This window comes from Dermochelys coriacea, chromosome 2 (assembly GCF_009764565.3).
Source record: "Dermochelys coriacea isolate rDerCor1 chromosome 2, rDerCor1.pri.v4, whole genome shotgun sequence".
NCBI lineage: Eukaryota > Metazoa > Chordata > Testudines > Dermochelyidae > Dermochelys > Dermochelys coriacea.
The window spans coordinates 87,671,355-87,691,689 of NC_050069.1; positions in this window are offsets into that span (position 1 = coordinate 87,671,355).

The window sequence follows — 20,335 nt, forward strand, 5'->3', positions numbered from 1 at the left end:
ACAAATCTATTGTGATGGCCAAGTGATACAGGTAACACCCAACTGGACCACTCACTCCATCCCCTCTGTTCTGCTGGGAAGAATTAAATTAGCAAAAATGTTATGAGCCCAGAGCTGTCCATGGGGAGGTGGAAGGCAGTGAAGCCAATGCCAAGTCTGGGAAGGCCCAGTCCATGAAAAATATGGCTGAAGTTTCCCCGAGGTTAGATGATCTTGAAAACCACACTGGAAGAAGTTGCAAGCACTTTGAAGAATAGGATTAGAATTCAAAAGGACCTTGACAAATTGGAGAGTTGGTCTGAAATCAACCAGATGAAATTCACTAAAGAGAAGTGCAAAATACTGAACTTAAGGAAAAGTCAAATGCACAAATACAAAGTGGGGAATAACTGGACAGGCAGTAGTGCTGCTGAAAAGGATCTGGGTCCTATAGTGGATCACAAATTGAATGAGTCAGTAATGTGATGTAGCTGGAAAAAAAAAGGCTATATAGTCTTGTTAAATTTTGGAGAGTTAATATTTTGACCTGAACGGCTAGGCAAAAGTTATAGGTCCTGTTAATGTTCCAGTCTGGAGTAGAAATTGATGATGGGAGTCTGGAAATTTTTTTATGGAATCTTGTTTGTTTAAAAATAATGTTCTGTGAAAGCAGAAGGAACTAAAGGCAAAACGAGAAGTTTCTTAGCTTACAGCCCAAAGCTTTGTTAGCCAGACCATGCCCAAAAGCATTCTCCTTCTCTTCTTCTGGGGTCACATCATGCTTAGAGGCTTCTGTTTGGATTTCTCCAAATTCTCTGCCACTATCTGATGTTGTGTTCAGCCTTCCCAGACACACATAATATACTCTCTTACCCAAAACATTCAGCAAAAGCCCCTCTGCTCACACAGTTCAAAACTCCTGGGCAAGTTCACATAACCCCTCCTCCCCAAGACAAAAGGACTGTGATCAATTTATCCTTCCACTTATTTTAATTAAAGGGTACGTTCACACCTATTAATCTCAATGAGGTTTTCACTCAATTTATAACAACGTTTCACCCAGTTTGTAACACCAACTCAGCTTTGCTCATCATTCCAATGAGGCTAAAATGATGACATCTAATAACCAATCCCAAACTGAAAGAAAAACAATAATATAATAAATAGGTGATACAAATATAGCAATCTAGATATATACAGTGTCTGTCAAGATAGTTTCATAGCACCAGCCAACATAATTTTATTTCCACCTACATCTCTTTGGGGCTTTTTATCTCTCTGGATTTCCTTTCAGTGTGCTCCTGAGCTGTGTCTGTTGTTTCTGTGGTGGTGACAGTCCCCACCCATTCAGTTAAAACATAGAATTCACTGTCAAACTTTCACAGCTACATTCTCAGTTTCGGGGGGGAAGCTATGATGAAATGCTGTCCCCGATATCTCCTTAGATGGATGATTATGGGTGATTTTGGGCTTAATCCTGTGACATAACTTTACCCAGGTTTATTTGTGTCAGTACTGTATAGGGTCCATCTTAGTGCTTCTACCCTTCTTTCTCGAGTCTTTATTTTATCAGAGGCGATCCTCAAAGGTGTGAACTTTTTCAGTTTTGTATAATTCACATGGGTCAAAATCCTTTGTTCCTCTTTAGGAAATCCATACAAGAAGATCACTGAGGTCCTTAACTCATGCCCCAAAATTAGGAGTGCTGGGGGTACACTTCGTACTCCTTGAATGCGGTCCTATAAACCATCAAAAGAAATGGGATATGCTGCTCCCACTCCCTTTGGGGATTCAGCTGGCTACCTTTGTAGGATAGCACCAAAGTCCTGTTGAACCTTTCCACCATCCCATCAGATCGTAGAGGTGCAGAAGTGCTGAGTTTTGTGCATCTCTAGAACCTCACAAGCATATTACAACACTTTAGATTAAAAATGTCTCCTTTTTATGTATGTAGCTCATCCAGGACCCCAAATCTGGTGATGAATTCATTTGCAAGGACCCCTGCTACCATTAAGCCTCTTGATTTCTTACTGATTAAGCCTCAGGCTGTTTTGTGAAGTAGTCCATAGCTACCCTTGCTTGAGACCAACAAGGGCCCAAGAAAGTTAATGGCAAAATGTTCCACCGGTGAGATACTGCTGCAAAGGGGCTGTCAGTTTTAGGGTGAGCCTTCTTTGCAATGCAAGCTCCACATTTCCTGCACCGATTTTCTACATCCTGCCTGTATTTTACCCAGTAGGACTTCTCTTTTAGCTTAACTAAGGGCTTTGCAACCCGAAAACGTCCAGCAGTTTTAAGATCATGACAACCTCTGAACCTTCTTTTTTAATGCATCAGGTACAGGCATCTGGTACCTGTACCAATCACCTGCCGGTGTCTCCCATCTGCTATACCATATTTCATTTTTAAACACCAAGCTTTCCCCCTGTGTCAAAAAGCTTTTACTGGGATATTGTGAAGGGACACTACATTCCAAGGTGACTGGGTTTGCCTGTTTATTTTCCAATCACACACACTAGCCTGACATCAGGATCCTCTCTTTCAAGAAGGTTTTAGTTGTGTGGGAGCCTGTTCCTGCAATCCTACCCTCATTGTTCCAGGGATGAATTAGGAACATGGGAACTTCAGCAAATTTAAGGAAAAGCAGCACATCCATTCCTTGAGAAATTAATTCCTTGCTCTCCTGCTTAGGGCAGTATTTGAAATTGGCCTCCCAACCAGGCCATCTGAGCAAGGCATTAGCATTACCATGTTTATGACCACAAGTGTGTAATTGTGACATCATAACATTGTAGTTTTTCCAGAATTGTACTTTTCCAGGCAAATTGCTCCTCAGGATTCCTGAATCTAGAGAGACATTTCAGGGAAGCATGGCCTGGACTGACCATAAATTTCCTCCTATACAAATAGTGATGAAAATGTTATCTAGATTTAACCACTGCTAGGAGCCCCTTTTGGGTGGGTCCATGATTTCTCTCAGGAAAACATAGACTTTTGCTGTAATAAGCTACCACTCTCTCAACTCTGTGTTCTTGAGTCAATACTGCCACCAAACCATAAGCACTAGCATCTATATCCAGTGTGAAATTGGTTTTGAAATATGCATAGGCCAAGACAGGAGCAGTTATAAGAACCCTTTTCAACTGTGAAAATGCTATATCATGCTCTGCTGACCACTGAAATGGTTTCCCTTTCTCATCTAGCCTATGCAGTGGTTTTGCAATATTAGCCAACCCACAAATGAACCTTCTGTAATAGGAGCAGAGCCCTATAAAACTGCAAATCTGAAAGTGTCTGGGGAGTAGAGCTGTATAGCCTTAAGTTTCTATGAGTGGAAATTCCTTCCTCAGCCCAGGGAGCCTAGGAATGTGCTACTGTGTCCCTTTAACAAAACTGCTTTTAGTTCTCTGGGCCACTTCCCCACAGCCCCAGCCTTCACTGATGCTTCACCCTTACCTGGGGACTCTTATGTTCAGGCCCAGCAGCCAGCTGGGAGCCATTCCTTGCTCCCCATGTCTTTGACAGCAGTGAGCTGTCCATGGTGCTGCATTTCCCTTCAGCCAGGAGCACTTTCTGCATTCCTCTGGGCAGAAACCTGAACTCTAATCTGCGGCTCTGCTGTAGCTTCTTTTATGCTATCCTGCAACCCTCTAATTGGCTAGCCCCTTCCACCCTACTCTTGATTGGCTGCTTTCCTGCACAATCCTTCTAGGTCACTTGGAAGATCTAGCTCTATGTTTCCTTTCCTGGGATGGGTGTGGCAGGACCCTGAGGCCTCCAGCAGAAGGGCTCTGGGCCTAGTCCAGCCTGTCATAGGATCCAAAAGACAATACCCACTTTTAAGGTCCACTGTGAAAAAACAGGATGAACCTGTTACCCATATTATGTATCTTCCATCCATGGTAACGGATAAGAATCCTTTGCAACTTCACTTAATTTTCTGTAGTCCACAGAATCTGGTGGTGCCATCTTTTTCTTAACCAGAACTATGGGTGAGTCCCAAAAACTAGCTGGAGGCTCAGTTATGCCTTTCAGATACATTTCCTTAATAGCCTATAAATGCTTCTTCCTTCTAGCATCTACTGAGGTGGCTATTTAATGAGTTAGTTTCCCCCACTATCAAACCTCTCCCAGATTAGTGCAATATAACCTGTGTATTTGCTGCATCAGGAGAACAACTCCTGCTTCCCAACCAGAAAGTCTTGGAGTGTTCTGCTTTTCTTCCTTTAAGTGTACAACACTGCATTAGAACAAGTGTAATAGAAACTCAAGGAGTTCACTTCACTCCTTTCCCCTTGTAGTTTTCCTCTATACTAGTATTCACCAAATCCATTTTGAAACTGCAGGTTTCCTTTTTTACTATTTGCTGCTTGTCAGCAGCATTCAACAAGTGAATAGGTTGTTTTAGATCCATAAGAGCTTTAGCAGCTAAGATATCCCCTCCCCCCCCCGCAGTACCCTCAGTTTCAAAATAGATTTCAACCACTCCCTTGCTTGGGGGCAGGACAATTTGTTCATGGAAAACCAATTGCCTACAAACCATTTTTCTCACCTGGGCCATATCTTTAAAGAAAATTTCCAGAAGCTGAATTTGTAAGACATCTTTCCTGACATTGATTACACTGTTATTAGCCATAATAAAATCCAAACCAAATATTAATTAATCCACTATTTCAGCTACCCAGACTTCTTGCTCAAATTCCAGAGGTCCAATTTTCCAACAGGTACCTTTCTTCCAGTCACTGTTTTCATTTGAAACCAGTTAATTGGTTCAGTTTTGGATCCCCGATTAGATGCCAGAGAGGTGACTGCTGGACACTTGAAGCCTTAAGATGGTGCCCTCCAGAAAGACCAGGGGAGGGTCAAAGGTGCAGTTGAACCTGAAACTGTGACAGCTCTTACTAGAAGAAATGGGCTCAAGTTGTAAAAATCTAGATTTCCTAATACCCCAGGGTTCATGAGTGTGTCTATTAAAAATTCTCAAAATCTAAATATTGTATAGAACTCCCATATCTCAGATTTCAGGCACCTCTAAAGTTTGGATCTTGCCCAATGATTCTAGTTTCTAATTTGCTCAGTTTGAATATAAGCTGCTAAGATTCACCCATATTAGAACAGGATTGTCCATTGTAAAATGAAAGCATGTTTGCCATACTTCAGTATGGTGCTTAATGTCTTTAAATTCCAAACCACATAATTTGTGGATGTCTACTGTAGATTTTTGGAGATTATTTGTAAATCTTCTGTAGTGCCATTTGGGATTTCTTTTGGCACTCAACCTGCTCTTAATGAAATCAATGGTGTAAATTCCGCATACTTCAAATGGGAGCTGTTTTAGGTCCTTCGGGCATATCTACTCTGTGATAAACCTGCAGCAGAGTGTCTCAGAGGCTGGGTCAGTTGACTCAAGCGTGTGGGGCTCAGGCCGAAGGGCTGTGAAGTTGCAATATAGAGATTTGGGCTTGGACTGGGGCTGAAGCCGGAGCCTGGGCTCTGAGATACCACCCTGTCTCCCCCCACAGCGTCTCAAGACTTATTGTAGGGTAGAGATTACAATCATGTGAGTGGAATCTTAGCTTTGAATACAAATTACAGCCTAATTAAAATTACTTTCAAATTATTGCATGTACTCAAATGTTTTCCCTTGCACACTTGACATTGTCCAATATTTATTACAGCATGCATCCAGCTCAAATCCTATTTAAATGACCCCTCTCCTAGTCACTATAGCAATTCTCTTGCTGTGTGCATAATGCATATTTTTAACCAGAATGCCTCATTTTTGATGCCATTCTTCCTTCCTGGTACATCCCTCTAATTCCACCATTAGGTGCAATACAAGCCTTTGCACAAGAGTGAAAATAGAGACTGAGTTTTCTGAAGAAAAATTCTTTTGAAAAGATGAGATATGAAGCAGCATAAATAAATATTTTAGCATGTTATATCAGTAACAAAAGACTAGAAGTTTGTTTTGTCCATTTTTTGACTTGATTGGATTCATCTGAGATTCTCCCATACTATCTAATATACTGGTATCGTATGTCAGGGCAGGAAGAGAATTGTAGTCAATTTACAAAGTAGCTTTGAGGTTCAAAGTGGAATTACCCTAATCAAAACAGCAATCTAACCCTGGTACTTATTTGTTATAGTACTTGTCATGTATGTACATGTCATCTTTTATTCTGCTTATGTAGAGCTATGGATAAGACTTGGTGTCATGACTGGACAATCAAATCAGCTTAGCTGAGGCCTTCACTGTGCAAAGTTTGGTCATATTTGATTGTGAAATCAGACTTTAGAACTAGTGTTTTGAGAAGTGTGGGCACTTAACTACTGCAAACTTAAGTGATGAATGGAACATTCAAAGGGGAAAAAGATGACATTTGTATTGAAATAAGCTCTCTAGTGAGAGTAAAGAGCTCTCAATGGCAATACAATTATGGTACATAAAACATTTTCATTAAGTATTCTAACAAGATTTTTTCTACATTAAAGTGTTACTGGATTGCATAATAAAGGAATGAGATACAGTAACCAGACATCTTTAAAATAAATGATATTACAGCCAGCTGTAAAATCACTGTATAATACAATAAAGAAAGAGAAAGCATCCTGTGTACAGACTATCACAGCCAGAATTTCACACTGAAAAAACAGGAGTATCTTCATTGTGGGTCAAATCCTGTAGTTCTTATAATTTATTTCTGGTAGTCCCCACTATATACTAGGTACTCTAAATAGAAGAGAGCCAACTGCAGGAAGCCAGGATGGGGAGGGAGTTACAGCTGCTTGGAGCACTATTACTTCCATTAATTCTCATGCAAACTTCTAACTGGAAGTCCATCACCTCTCTAGCAAAACATGCCATGTAAAACATCAGCTCTCTCCCAATAATTAGAAATTCTAAATGCTTGGTAAGCCTGAGGAAAATTCTGTTGCCTCCCAAGCAGGGAAAGCACACTCAGAACTTCTTCAGAAGCTTCCCCCCACATCTGTGCCCCTCAACCCAGAGAGTTCTACCTGCATCACAGGCTGCTTAAGACCACCTGCTGCCCCATACTTCAAAACTTCATTTTCCCTCCCCTGCATCCTACCTCCTTTGAATTTTATGGTAGACCCTCCCACTCTGCTACCACCCCCAAAACTCATGCAGCTGTGTCAGAGACTGATGGGGCTGCAGAGACCACTGGGCCCCAGTAACAGACCCTGTGGGATGGGAACAGTGTGACACCAAAGCAAGCTGAAGTAGGCCAGGCCAGGCAGAAAATCCCTCTGACCTCTCCCTGAAGCCCTACAAGTGGCCCAAACCCACTCTCTGCATAGAAAATGCCTCCTCTCCCTGCCCCCGCAGCTTGGGCAGCTCCTCCTAGTGGCCCTTTCTGTGTGGGTTGGCACCAGTTACCCAGGACTTGAAAGGGAACTCAACTCCATCGCAACAGGACCTGGACACCAGCAGGGGGCAGCTCCCAGCCTGTAGGACCCAGTCGACAACATAGATCCTCCCACCACCCCATGCTAAGCCATCCAAGCAGGGGGCACTGATTCCCCCCCACAAGGGGACAGAAAGTGCCTCCCCAACCCCACACCTCAGTCCCTGCACTCTGTCCCCCCAACCCATCCCAGTCTGCCTGGCACCTTTCTGGATGAGTTCCTTGCTGTCAGGCTCATTACCTGGCAGTGCCTTCATAGCCCAGGCTCAGTGGAGTTGAAGCAGCAACTGCAGTGTGAGTCCAGAGCAGTGGAAGCGAGGGCTGCCTGGGCAGCAGAGGTACCCAAAGGGGCTGGATGAGAAACAGCAGGTGCAGGCTGGATGCTGACAAGGAGCCAGGAAAGTCATTGCACTTGTGGCTGTGGCCAAAGCCCCAATAGTGCTCACTGTGCCACCAAGAACAGCCCAAAGCCACAGCCAGGGTTGCAATCTTACCTGGACTGGAGGCAGGGAGCAACTGGGGAGAATGGTGGGAGCACCTCTGTGGTAGCCTAGTCAGGGACTGCTTCCTGCTTCTCAGAGTCCCGACTGGGGGCTGCTCCCCTCCCCAGGCAGCCCCTCCACTTCATCTGCTGCCACCACCCATAGAGGGAATGGGGGGCAAGTCTACAGAAATCTGCTGCCCTAGGCAGGTGCCTAGTCTGCCCATAGTTAGAGCACAGTTTTTGGCCTGCATAAGTGTAGGAGGACATTGACCTTTGACTTTAGGACTTGGCCCCATGTTAGTAGATATCCGCTTCTTATGGAGTCAGAATCAATATTTTCTGAGTAGATGGAAAGAATAAATGCCTACAGAAAATCTTCAGCATCCATTAGAGGGTTTTTTGGAGCATCAGAAATTCTAAGTACAACAAACCAACCTCAAGTATCCCACATGGTAAGATGACGATTGCCATATTTAGGACATGCTTTAAGGATGCCATTAGCATGATTTCCATGTCAAATGATGATATGGACTCCACCTGGAGAGAGAAAGAAGGTGACTTAGAGAAACATTACTCAGAACAATAGAGAAAGAAGCCAGATCCATCAACATGATACTCAGAGGCCTGAACAGTCTGGCACAAGACTCAAATAAATGGCAGAAACTGTTGGTATGCATCTGATGTGCAGGAAGATAAAGAAAAATGGTGGAATGGGATTTCTCCATATCAGGATCCTAATTCAAAACAGTTAACTAAAGCAACATAATACAGTACCTGTCCCAAGGAAGAGGGGAGGGAGCCATCAGAACAGAACAAGCAAGGTACCAATGCAGTACAGAAATAGGAAAATATACTTGATATCAGTGTAGCTAAATGAGGCTTATCTTTTGAAGATAATCAGCAGTTATGAGGTGTAAAAAAATCCAGTTGTAATAGAAGACTTCAGTAATTTACATATTGACTTTAGAATTTAGTTCCCAGGTATACCAGTAGGTAAACCAGAGGAAGACTCCCAGATACAGCTCTGACTTCCTGATCTCTCATCTGATTGATTAATAATGCCCACATAGTGGAATGACCCAGTACTGGTAAAAGAAAGGAACCAAATTAAAGGAGAATGGGAGAGAAATCAGCAAAATCAAGCATATCAAAGTAGCAGAAGGAATAGACATCCCTTACTAGGGTACTGCGCTTCCTTTCCTCTCCCCATTTGGTGAGTATATTTCCCCTTGCACAGGAAGGGAGGCAATTACAATACTCAATATGGTTTTGAGAGCCTGTATGAGAGAGAAAGCCAGAAAGAAGGGGTCAATTTTAGAAGTGTCATTGAGGAAGATGTGGCAAGACTTGAACACAATGTGTAGGTGTTGAACAAGAGAAAGCAGTCAAAAGCAATTCTAAACATAGGGAGATGGCAGTATGTTAACAATAAAAATGGAGCGTGGGGGAAAGGTGATACTGGAGCATGTTTTATATTTGTAATAGAACAGAACTGAAGAGAAAAAAGGAGGAGGATTGGGAGTGCAGAAGGTTAGTAGCCAACAGGGGATTGGGTTGAGAGGACAGGTGGAAGGGTTAAAGACTTCAGTACAGAAATTCTTCTCTAATGTTACCTTCCCCATGTAAGCAACTGCTGTAGTTGCTGCAGAGATTATATGCAATTGTGAATGGGGGAAAAAAGGGGTCCATGAAACTAGTGTGTTGTAGCCCATGCTATGAAGATATTTGAGATCTGTCCAAAACCCTGACCCTGCGAGTTCATGGATACATAATGAAAACACTCTTCCCTTCCCCAAATACATGGAATGGAAGAGGCTAACATCTGTCTCATTGGATAACCTGGAAAAAAACCTAGCCATATGTCAACCAGTTTTGGTATTTTTAAGTGATCTATATGCAGCTGAACACTTGGAGAAAAACAGTAAAATAGTGAGTAAAATAATAAGAAGAAATAGGTAGCAGGCCAAGTTATGACCAACACCAAATGCCAACCTGCTGGCGAATGATGCATGCCTGGCTGAGAATTTTAATTGCAAAATAAACAAGATTTAATTGTTGCTAACATATTTTGCTAAGCTGGTGCAGATAATTGATAGTAACATCGCCAAGGCTGGGGGGGAAAAAGCACCGTCATTTGTAATTTGAGAAGTAGAAAAGGGAATACTAGAAAAAATGCATTAGATAAATAGCAAATGCAAGGGCAAGACCTTAATATTGACATACAGAAGTAAAGGTGTTTAAACACTTAATTAGTTCATTTCAACAGATGTCAGGAGTCATTGTAATTAACACAGTGAAAAAGGAAACTGAGAATTTGATTCTTTAAAGTCCTACCATAATGTTGCTACTTCAACACAACTTTGTTTTGTTTGAATAATGCAACCCAACTACTTTTAGCCAAATTAGTGGCATGTAGTTATTTCTGAAGTCATATTAATGCATGTTGAATTTTATCTAGTCTTGTAGGTATGAAACAGTATCCATAGCCTTAGAAACTACTAAAAAATAATTCACTCTGTAGATTTGGTATCCATCTTGGAGAAACCCACATAAATAGCCCTGCTATTTTAAACTAGATTACTGGCCACCATATGCTACATTTAAGGATACTAGGACTATTGTGTGTGACCAATATGCTTTTATTTTTTTCAAATAATTCACAAGCACGTACAATAAATGCCATTTAACAATCATTTGAGGACCTGGCTCTAAAGCCAGGCTTTAACCCAAATTTTTGATTTTATGGGCACAAATTTTTAAAACAACTTGAATAATAGCTTCTCATTTTGCTAGCTGAATGTTGCCACCACCAAGAGACTGGATGTCAGTAATGGCACAAGTATGCATTTGTGACAAATTGGGAAATAAGAGAAAGGCAGGATTTTTTTTAAAGTCCATTTTATACAGTCAGTGTGACAGGGTTGGGACTCCCACTGCAGCGCCTCCTGCTGACTCATTAGGGAATTAGCTCAGTCCAGTGTGGAGCACCCTCCACTGGTGGTGTCCCATCCATCTCTCACCCTCTCTTGGCGCTTGGACCTGTGTTGCTCCCTTCTTGCGGCGTCCTCTTCAAGATACTGCCCTCCAGCAGTGCCTCTTAGTCCTCGCTCACCCCCTTCTGGGAGGGAGGGTTGTCAGCAGTCTTTCACTTCACCCAGCCACAGTAGCCAACCACACTCCAAAGTCTAACCCCTTGTGCCAGGGGTCTGGTGCAGTCCACTATCGCCACATCCAAAGGCTAGGTGTATGTGCAAGAGGGAAAGGGGGGACTCAGGCCCGCCCTCTACTCTGGATCCCAACCCAGGGACCCTTTGGCAGCAGCCTTCCTGCCCTCCTTCTCTCCCCTTGTCTGCCTCTCTCCCTGGGTTGCTTCCCCTTCGGCCCCTTTGTACCGGCCCAGCCCTTCCCTCAGGGCCTACAGTCTGGCAGATACCAGGCTGAAGATTCCTTCTGTTCCCCACACTGCACTGTCCCTGATGCTAGTCCCCTCACACAGGGAACAGACCTTCACCCTTTAAAGGCCTGGGAAAGATTGCCTGCTCCCTTCCTGGGCAGCCTTTATATAGGGCTGAACCTGGTCCTGATTGGCTGCCTCTTACTCAGCCTCTGATTGGCTCCCTAGCAGGCCTTTTCTGATTGGCCGACCACCCATACAGCCTCTCTGGCCTGCTGAAGCCCAATCTAGCCACTCCACTCCCTCAGTCTTACAAGATCTTTAGTCATTAAACATCTTGTGAAAAGGCAGCTCCACCTTGGGCACCCACCTCATTCAGGCTGTCACATGACTGGTGCTCTTGCCTGAGTTTCCCCTTTCTTTTGGAGACCTCAGTAATACTCTGCATACTTTCAGAGTATCAATAGCTTTTTATGGGTGTTAGTTTATTACAAATGGTCTCACAACCATAATCCAGCATTCCCAAGTACAGTCTGAACAGTACGTTCAATCCTTCAAGTCCCACCATTCATCAAAACAGCAAGTACTGCACCATACCCTAGCTCTCAAGCAGGGCTCCACCATCTGATCACACCTCACCCAAGCCTCTTTAGGGTACTTCTCCACCCTATTTCCTTTCCAGGTCTGGCTCCAAATAGTGCCTGGAGACATCAGTGAGCTCACTCCATCATTCCTCAGCGCTGAGCCCTCTTTGGCCCTCTGGCCTCAGTGGTCTAGCTCGAGACATCAAGCATCTCCCTCTGCTGCTCTCAGCCTTCAGCTCTCTCCAGCCCTCTGGACATGGCAGTTCATAGGTGACATTCCTCACCCCAACTGCCTTCTGCTTTCATCACTTGATTTGGCACCACTGCTCCCTTGGGAACTCCCACTTCTCCCTCCTTCAGGGGCACCGCCCTCCCTAACTCTCTCAGCCCAGCTCCTCTTTTTTGATCTCTCCCCTCTCAGGACTCTGGACTCTCTCCCTAACGGGACTCTGGGTTCTGAATCCTCTTGCCTATGGACTGTCTCCCATTTATCGCTCCCAGGGACAGTCCCTCCCTCTCATTACACTAAACTAGGTCCAGAAAAGGAGAGCTAGTCCCAATTTCATTTAAGGGTTCAACTACCCTGTTATACATTGGTGGTACAGTGTTTTCTTTTAAATCCTTGGCAAACTAGATATTGCAAGTACAGTCCCAATATTCATGCACCATTCGACACGTGGGGTATGCATCACTCCACTGCTTACTCGAGAAGATGGTTATCATGTTCCTAGCATTGCTAGTTAATAGTTTTTGATCATCCAGAAGGTTATCTTGTATTTCTATAGTATCTTCCTCTCCAAAATATCTCAGTGCACCTCACATAATGATACAGTATTTAGACGATACACACAGATCACTTCATTTGCCTTGATAATCAGCTGGTAAACATGAACAGCAAGATTATATTAAAGTTTCTCATTTTCTTATCTATACATCTCTGTACAATAAATTTCTTGTTTGAGGATTCACTGGAATCTACTATTTTGTTGATGTTTAGAATCCTGTGATGTCACTTACATTACATTCAGTTCTTGAACACTACTCTATCTTTAGACTTCTTAAATCCTAGTTTCTGTAGGCTCTTGCATTCTTTGTCTTTGAATTAACGTTGTTTAATCCTTTTGAAAAAAGTCAGCAGTGCAAGGTATTTACCATCCTGATTTTACAGAGGTGATTCTTTTTCCTTTTCTTGAATTAAAATTCTTCTTTTAAGAACCTGATTGCTTTTTCTTTGTTCTTAAGATCCAAGGGTTTGGGTCTGTGTTCACCTATGCAAATTGGTGAGGATTTTTATCAAGCCTTCCCCAGGAAAGGGGGTGTAGACTTGGGGGGGATTTGGGAGGGAAAGACATTTACAAGTGGGCTTTTTCCCTGTTATATTTGTTAGACGCTTGGTGGTGGCAGCATAGGGTTCAAGAACAAGGCAAAGTTTGTACCTTGGGGAAGTTTTTAACCTAAGCTGGTAAGAATAAGCTTAGGGGGTCTTTCATGCAGGTCCCCACGTCTGTATCCTAGAGTTCAGAGGGGGGTTATTTTAGCTACTTAATCCTTTACAGGTGAAAGGGTCTTGCCTCTGGCCAGGAGTGATTTTATAGCACTGTATAGAGAAGGTGGTTACCCTTCCCTTTATTTTTATTACAGCAACACATCTGTCCTCTTTATGCCAATATGTTTGCATGGCCAACATACATTAGGATTTGATAAATTTACTATCACAGGAAACTAAGCCAAAATAAAGTGATATCTCCAACACATTTGGTCATTTTAACCCAGGAAGTGGAAACAAATGATCAAAACAGGTTACACACACACACACACACACACACAAATTCAGTCAGCTATGTCAGAAATTATAAATTAAACATGTCAGCTTTGTACTGTTCTTGTTAATTTGACCGTGAACCTAATTCAGTTTGGAATTCTATAATTTAAGGTAATTCAGTCTTTTCTGGAAAATACTGTATATCTATATGAAGCATTAAATGGGTGAACACAGATACACAACTGAGATCTCTACAGGTACAAGAACTTAGTTTTGACTTCCAATCAGTTCATGGTTTACCATTTCCTACTTCTAATCCAAGCATTAACTGTAAAACCAAGTGAGTGATAACTATATGAATATTAATCAGAATATATTAGCATGTAAGCATTCTCCCCCAAGCAAATGGTGTCTTCAAAGATTCTCATTAGTAAGTTCATCTTCAATCTGCTTTACATTTAAGTCCTCCCAAAGCATAAACATTTATACAAGCACAGTGTAAACTTATTTGAAATCTATTAACACCAAATATGTTTATTACTTCTGCGTTATTTTAAAGAGTGTTATTAGCTTAAATTAAAGCGTTATAACTGATTGACAGTTAAATCCAATTAGACACTATTAGATAATATGCTAACAATTCCTTTTTTAAAAAGGAAAAATAGCATCCATTACTATTTTAAAGGCTGTTTCTTAAGGGGCAGAGTTTTCCATTGGACATCTAAACTTTAAAGTTACCTTACACTAAGACTTTGAACAAGGTCTGGTGAAAGAATAGGTTAGATTCAGCATATACGATAGAAATCTTAAATGTAATGACTGCAATACCAGTGGGGGCAAAGGTGTCAGACTAAAAATGGAGGTGCAAGTCTACAAGAGGTATGCATTTCTATCTATTTTCTGTCAAGCACAAGGCTGTGTGCTTGTGATCTCTGTGAAGCCCAGAGGGAGGGATCCTTTTGTGCCCCTGCCCAGGATGAGGAACTGCTATTTCAGCCATTGTGCCTGTATGCTAGAAATGCAGGCAGCCTGGCCATTACTGCAATCTTAGTGTTGGTGGAGCCACAGCTCCACAGATCAACTATTCCATCCCATCCCTTGTCATGCACCTTTACCCATCTCTCCTAAATCCTAGCCTCTTGCACAATGAAACTGCCCCTTCCACTGAGTATGAAGCTCTCTGCACTAAAGAGGGAGCAGTATTTGTCCCTGGGCTATTATGTACAGGTCAATAAACAGGTGTTATTTTAAACAGCCTCTTCCAGTAATTGTCTCATCATTACTGGTGATAATCACACAAGCAGAGAAGTGAGCTCTCTTTTGCTCATGTGGAAGAGCTATGCAGATGTGGAGCATAACTGTGAAACACAGGATGTGTAAATAAATCTAGTGTGTGAATGCTACCTGTTATGAAACTTATTCGGAACCTCAAGAATATCAATTACCTACTTAAGCAGAATTTTGTTAATCTCAACCTACATAGTTACTGATGCACTGTTGTCAACTCAGAATTTTATTGCAAGCCTCACAGTACTTTATTTATTTATTAAATAAGACCCAGATTTCTAAAATGATTACGTGAGAATCTCAGCTTTTATTTATTCTTTACAGTATGTTTCTAGGCCTTATGGCGCAGAGAAAAGTGAGAAAATATGAAAACCTTGAGAGCATCCTAAAGGATAAAGAAGCAACAACAGAAGGCAAATAAAGAGTCAACAGTTATTTACTCATGTAGAAGTCTCATGATTTGAAGATGTGCCTCATGCTCTTTGACCACTTTTTGGATTAGGGCTCCAAACAATCAAATCTTTTGAAAAGTCTTTGCAATTCATAGAATCATAGAATATTAGGGTTGGAAGGGACCTCAGGAGTTCATATAGTCCAACCCTCTGCTCAAAGCAGGACCAACCCCCAACTAAATCATCCCAGCCAGGCCTCTGTCAAGCCTGACCTTAAAAACCTCTAAGGAAGGAGATTCCACCACCTCCTTAGGTAACCCATTCCAGGACTTTACCACCCTCCTAGTGAAAAAGATTTTCCTAATATCCAACCTAAACCTCCCCCACTGCAACTTGAGACCACTACTCCTTGTTCTGTCATCTGCTACTACTGAGAACAGCCTAGATCCATCCTCTTTGGAGCCCCCTTTCAGATAGTTAAAAGCAGCTATCAACTCCCTCCTCATTCTTCTCTTCTGCAGACTAAATAATCCCAGTTCCATCAGCCTCTCCTTATAAATCATGTGCTCCAGCCCCCTAATAATTTTTGTTGCCCTCCGCTGGACTCTTTCCAATTTTTCCACATTCTTCTTGTAGTGTGGGGCCCAAAACTGGACACAGTACTCCAGATGAGGCCTCACCAATGTGGAATTGAGGGGAATGATCACATCCCTCCATCTGCTGGCAATGCTCCTACTTATACAGCCAAAAATGCCGTTAGCTTTCTTGGCAACAAGGGCACACTGTTGACTCATATTCAGCTTCTTGTCCACTGTAACCCTTAGGTCCTTTTCTGCAGACTGCTGCCTAGCCACTTGGTCCCTAGTCTGCAGCATGCATGGGATTCTTCCATCCTAAATGCAGGACTCTGTACTTGTCCTTGTTGAACCTCATCAGATTTCTTTTGGCCCAATCCTCTAATTTGTCTAGGTCCCTCTGTATCCTATCCCTACCCTCCAGCATATCTACCACGCCTTCCAGTTTAGCATCTGCAAACTTGCTGAGGGTGCAATCCACTCCATCCTCCAGATCATTAATGAAGATATTGAACAAAACCGGCCCCAAGACCGACCCTTGGGGCACTCCGCTTGTTATCGGCTACCAACTAGACATGGAGACATTGATCACTACCCATTGAGCCAGATGATCTATCTAGCTTTCTACCCACCTTATAGTCCACAATTCACTTGGCTCAATCCTTCCCATGCTCAACCCAACTCTTATTTGTATACAGACCAGAAGCAGGATTGTAAAATTTTACAAGTTCTTCTAGGCAACATATAATTGAATGTTAAAACTCTGAAGGGCAAACCCCCTAAAACTAGAAGCGCATTTCAGGTCTGATTTAACATAATTTTAAATTAGTGCTAGGGTATTCAACCAGGGATAACATTTTCCTAGACTATTAGTGCTATTCCTGAGTCAGGCAGAGGACACCCTAAGGAGCAATATGAGGAAATTCCTTCCCAGTTCTTCCTCCAGGGCTCAGGCTATGTCTACACTATCTCGACGTTGCTGCAATCAATGCACACGGCGTTGATTTAGCTGGTCTAGTGAATACTCCTGATATCAATGGCAGAGCACTCTCTAGTTGACTCTGGTACTCCACCAGGATGTGAGAAGGTAAGTTGATGGGAGAGCCTCTTCCGTCGACCCAGCATGGTGTAGACACCACAGTAAGTTATTCACATAGCTGGAGTAGTGTAATTTAGGTCAATTTACCACGGTAACATAGACATAGCCTCAGTGTGCTGCATCTGCCAGTTTGAAAGCAAACAAGTGGAGTAGAGACTGGACCCTTGATACCTAATTTATAGTTTGCCTGCTGGTCTCAAATTTGAAGTGGCCCAGACTAAAATCTTTTAAAATTAGAATTGTGTCCTTGCAAAATAGGATAAATTTTGCTAAGTTACGTAAATACATCAATTTGACTTGTTTTACCACAAAAAATGGGAAATCATTTTGCCTTATATGTACACAAATGGGTTGATTACTATTCCACTTATCCATGTTACACCACTGACCTTCACCAGCATATGAGAGCAGAATCAGATTGAAAACTTCAGAAAAGGGAGGAAAAGGGAAGCTGTTGTAAGTAATATTAGGAAAGGTTCTGAATATGGTTGCTATTTTAGAATTGCTAGTGCTTCTTTGTTGCTACCTTTCAATATTCTGGAGTATCCTGCTAGTGTAATCCCATCCCACACTCCCCCCGTCCCAATTTATAAACGTTACACTTTCCCCCAAACACAACCCAAAACTGAATGTTGAAACGTGGCAGGTAATATAATCCCCAGTGAGGAGGACACTCACAATCTACTTTGAGGAGAAGTTGGCTGCATAATAAAGATTTACTGGATCCATTGTCAAGGATTTAAAGGGAATTCCTGGAGCTGGTATGGAGATTAATGAATTTCTTGAGGTATGTGGAGATCAGATTCTTAGGTTTTAGAGTGCTGAAAGCAACTATATTCTATAGACTTGAGTCAAATTTGAGTCCCTGACAGAAAAGCAAGAATAAAAAGACACAAGGAGACTCATGTGTTTATTTCTTCCAGGCTTGGTCATTGCAATGCATTATACCAAAGAATGAAGCCATTCACATCGAGAGAGCTCTCCCACTGACTTACAGAGTAGCAACTAGGATAACAGCTCTCAGTTCCCTGGCTTCTTATTGCCTATCAAGTCAGAACATAAGAATCACCATACTGGGTCAGACCAAAAGTCCATCTAGCCCAGTATCCGGTCTTCCGACAGTGGCCAATGCCAGGTGCCCCAGACTCAATGAACAGAACAGATAATCGTCATGTGATCCATCTCTTGTCGCCCATTCCCAGCTTCTGGCAAACAGAGGCTAGGGACACCATCCCTGCCCATCTTGGCCATCGATGGACCTATCCTCCTTAAACTTATCTAGTTCTTTTTGAACCCTGTTATAGTCTTGGCCTTCACAACATCCTCTGGCAAGGAGTTCCACATGTTGACTGTACATTGTGTGAAAAAATACTTCCTTTTGTTTGTTTTAAACCTGCAGCCTATTAATTTCATTTGGTGACCTCTAGTTCTTGTGTATGAGAGAGAGTAAATAACACTTCCCTGTTTTTACATTCTCCACACCAGTCATGATTTATAAACCTCAATCATGTCCCCCCTTAGTCATCTTTTTTCCAAGCTGAAAAGTCCCCGTTTTATTAATCTCTGCTCATACAGAAGCCGTTCCCCTAATAATTTTTGTTGCCCTTTTCTGAACCTTTTCCAATCCCAATACATCTTTTTTGAGATGGGGTGACCAGATCTGCATGCAGTATTCAAGATGTGGGAGTGCCATGGATTTATATAGAGGCAATATGATATTTTCTGTCTTATTATCTATCCCTTTCTTAAAAGATTCCTAACATTCTGTTTGCTTTTTTGACTGCTGCTGTACATTAAGTGGATGTTTTCAGAGAACTATCCACAATGACTCCAAGATCTCTTTCTTGAGTAGTAACAGCTAATTTAGACCCTGTCATTTTATATGTATAGTTGGGATTCCGTTTTCCAAAGTGCATTACTTTGCATTTATGAACACTGAATTTTATCTGTCCTTTTGTTGCCTAATCACCCAGTTTTGTGAGATCCTTTTGTAGCTCTTAGCAGTCTGCTTAGGACTTAACTATCTTGAGTAGTTTTGTATCTTCTGCAAATTTTGCCACCTCAGTATTTACCCTTTTTTTTCCTTTTACCCTTTTTTCCAGATCATTTATGAATATGTTGAACAGCACTGGTCCCATTACAGATCCTGGGGGACCCCACTGTTTACTGCTCTCCACTGTGAAAACTGACAATTTATTCCTACCCTTTGTTTCCTATCTTTTAACCAGTTACTAATCCATAAGAGGACCTTCCCTCTTATCCCATGACAGCTTACTTTGCTTAAGAGCCTTTGGTGAGGGACCTTGTCAAAGGCTTTCTGAAAATCTAAGTACACTATATCCGCTGGATCCCCTTGGTCCACATGCTTGTTGTCCCCCTCAAAGCATTCTAAAAGATCGGTGAGGCATGATTTACCTTTATGAAAACCATTTTGACATTTCCCCAACAAGTTATGTTCATCTTTGTGTCTGATAATTTTATTTGTTACTATAGTTTCAACCAGTTTGCCCAGTAATGAAGTCAGGCCTACCCGCCTGTAATTGCCAGATCATCTCTGTAGCCCTTTTTAAAAATTGGTGTCAGATTAGCTATCCTCCAGTCATTTGGTACAGAATCTGATTTAAATGATAGTTTACAAACTACAGTTAGTAGTTCTGCAATTTCACATTTGAGTTCCTTCAGAACTCTTGGGTGAATACCCTCTGGTCCTGGTGACTTATTACTGTTTACTTTATCAAATTGTTTCAAAACCTCCTCTAAGTTGAAAGTCTGTCCTAATTTTCAAAGGATTGATGCCAGCTGCCTTGAAGGGCAAGCTCTCATAGGACAGTCATACTCCACTGGATAGATTGTACTGTGAACCAGTGGGAAAACTCATGAGAGCAAAAGAGCTCACTGGAGACCTTGCTTCCATGAAGTATCAGAAAGTGAACAAAATATTAAATTTCACTTCTACTTAACTTTCCCACAATACTAATTATACATTATATACACTTTACATTAAAAGAACTACATGAAAAGAACATTAAGGTTGCAAAGTCAGCCACTCAGAAGTTAGGAAATGCCCAAATTAATGTTACACAAACAACTTTATTTCAGTCCCTTTATCTGGATGCATTAAGACATACAATTCCCCCCCCACACTTTTTCCTGCCTCATTTCTGGTGCCTGGTGCCATAGCAGCACAAAGCAACATTTGCCAGGAAAGCCCTGCTCAGCCCTGCATCCTTAAATAGAAGCATGCTCAGTGTATATGGAATCAGAGAGTTTAACTGTCAAATTCTAATGAATTGGCAATAATAATATTGAGCATGTGTGAACTGAGATCGTTTTCAAATGCTTTTGACCT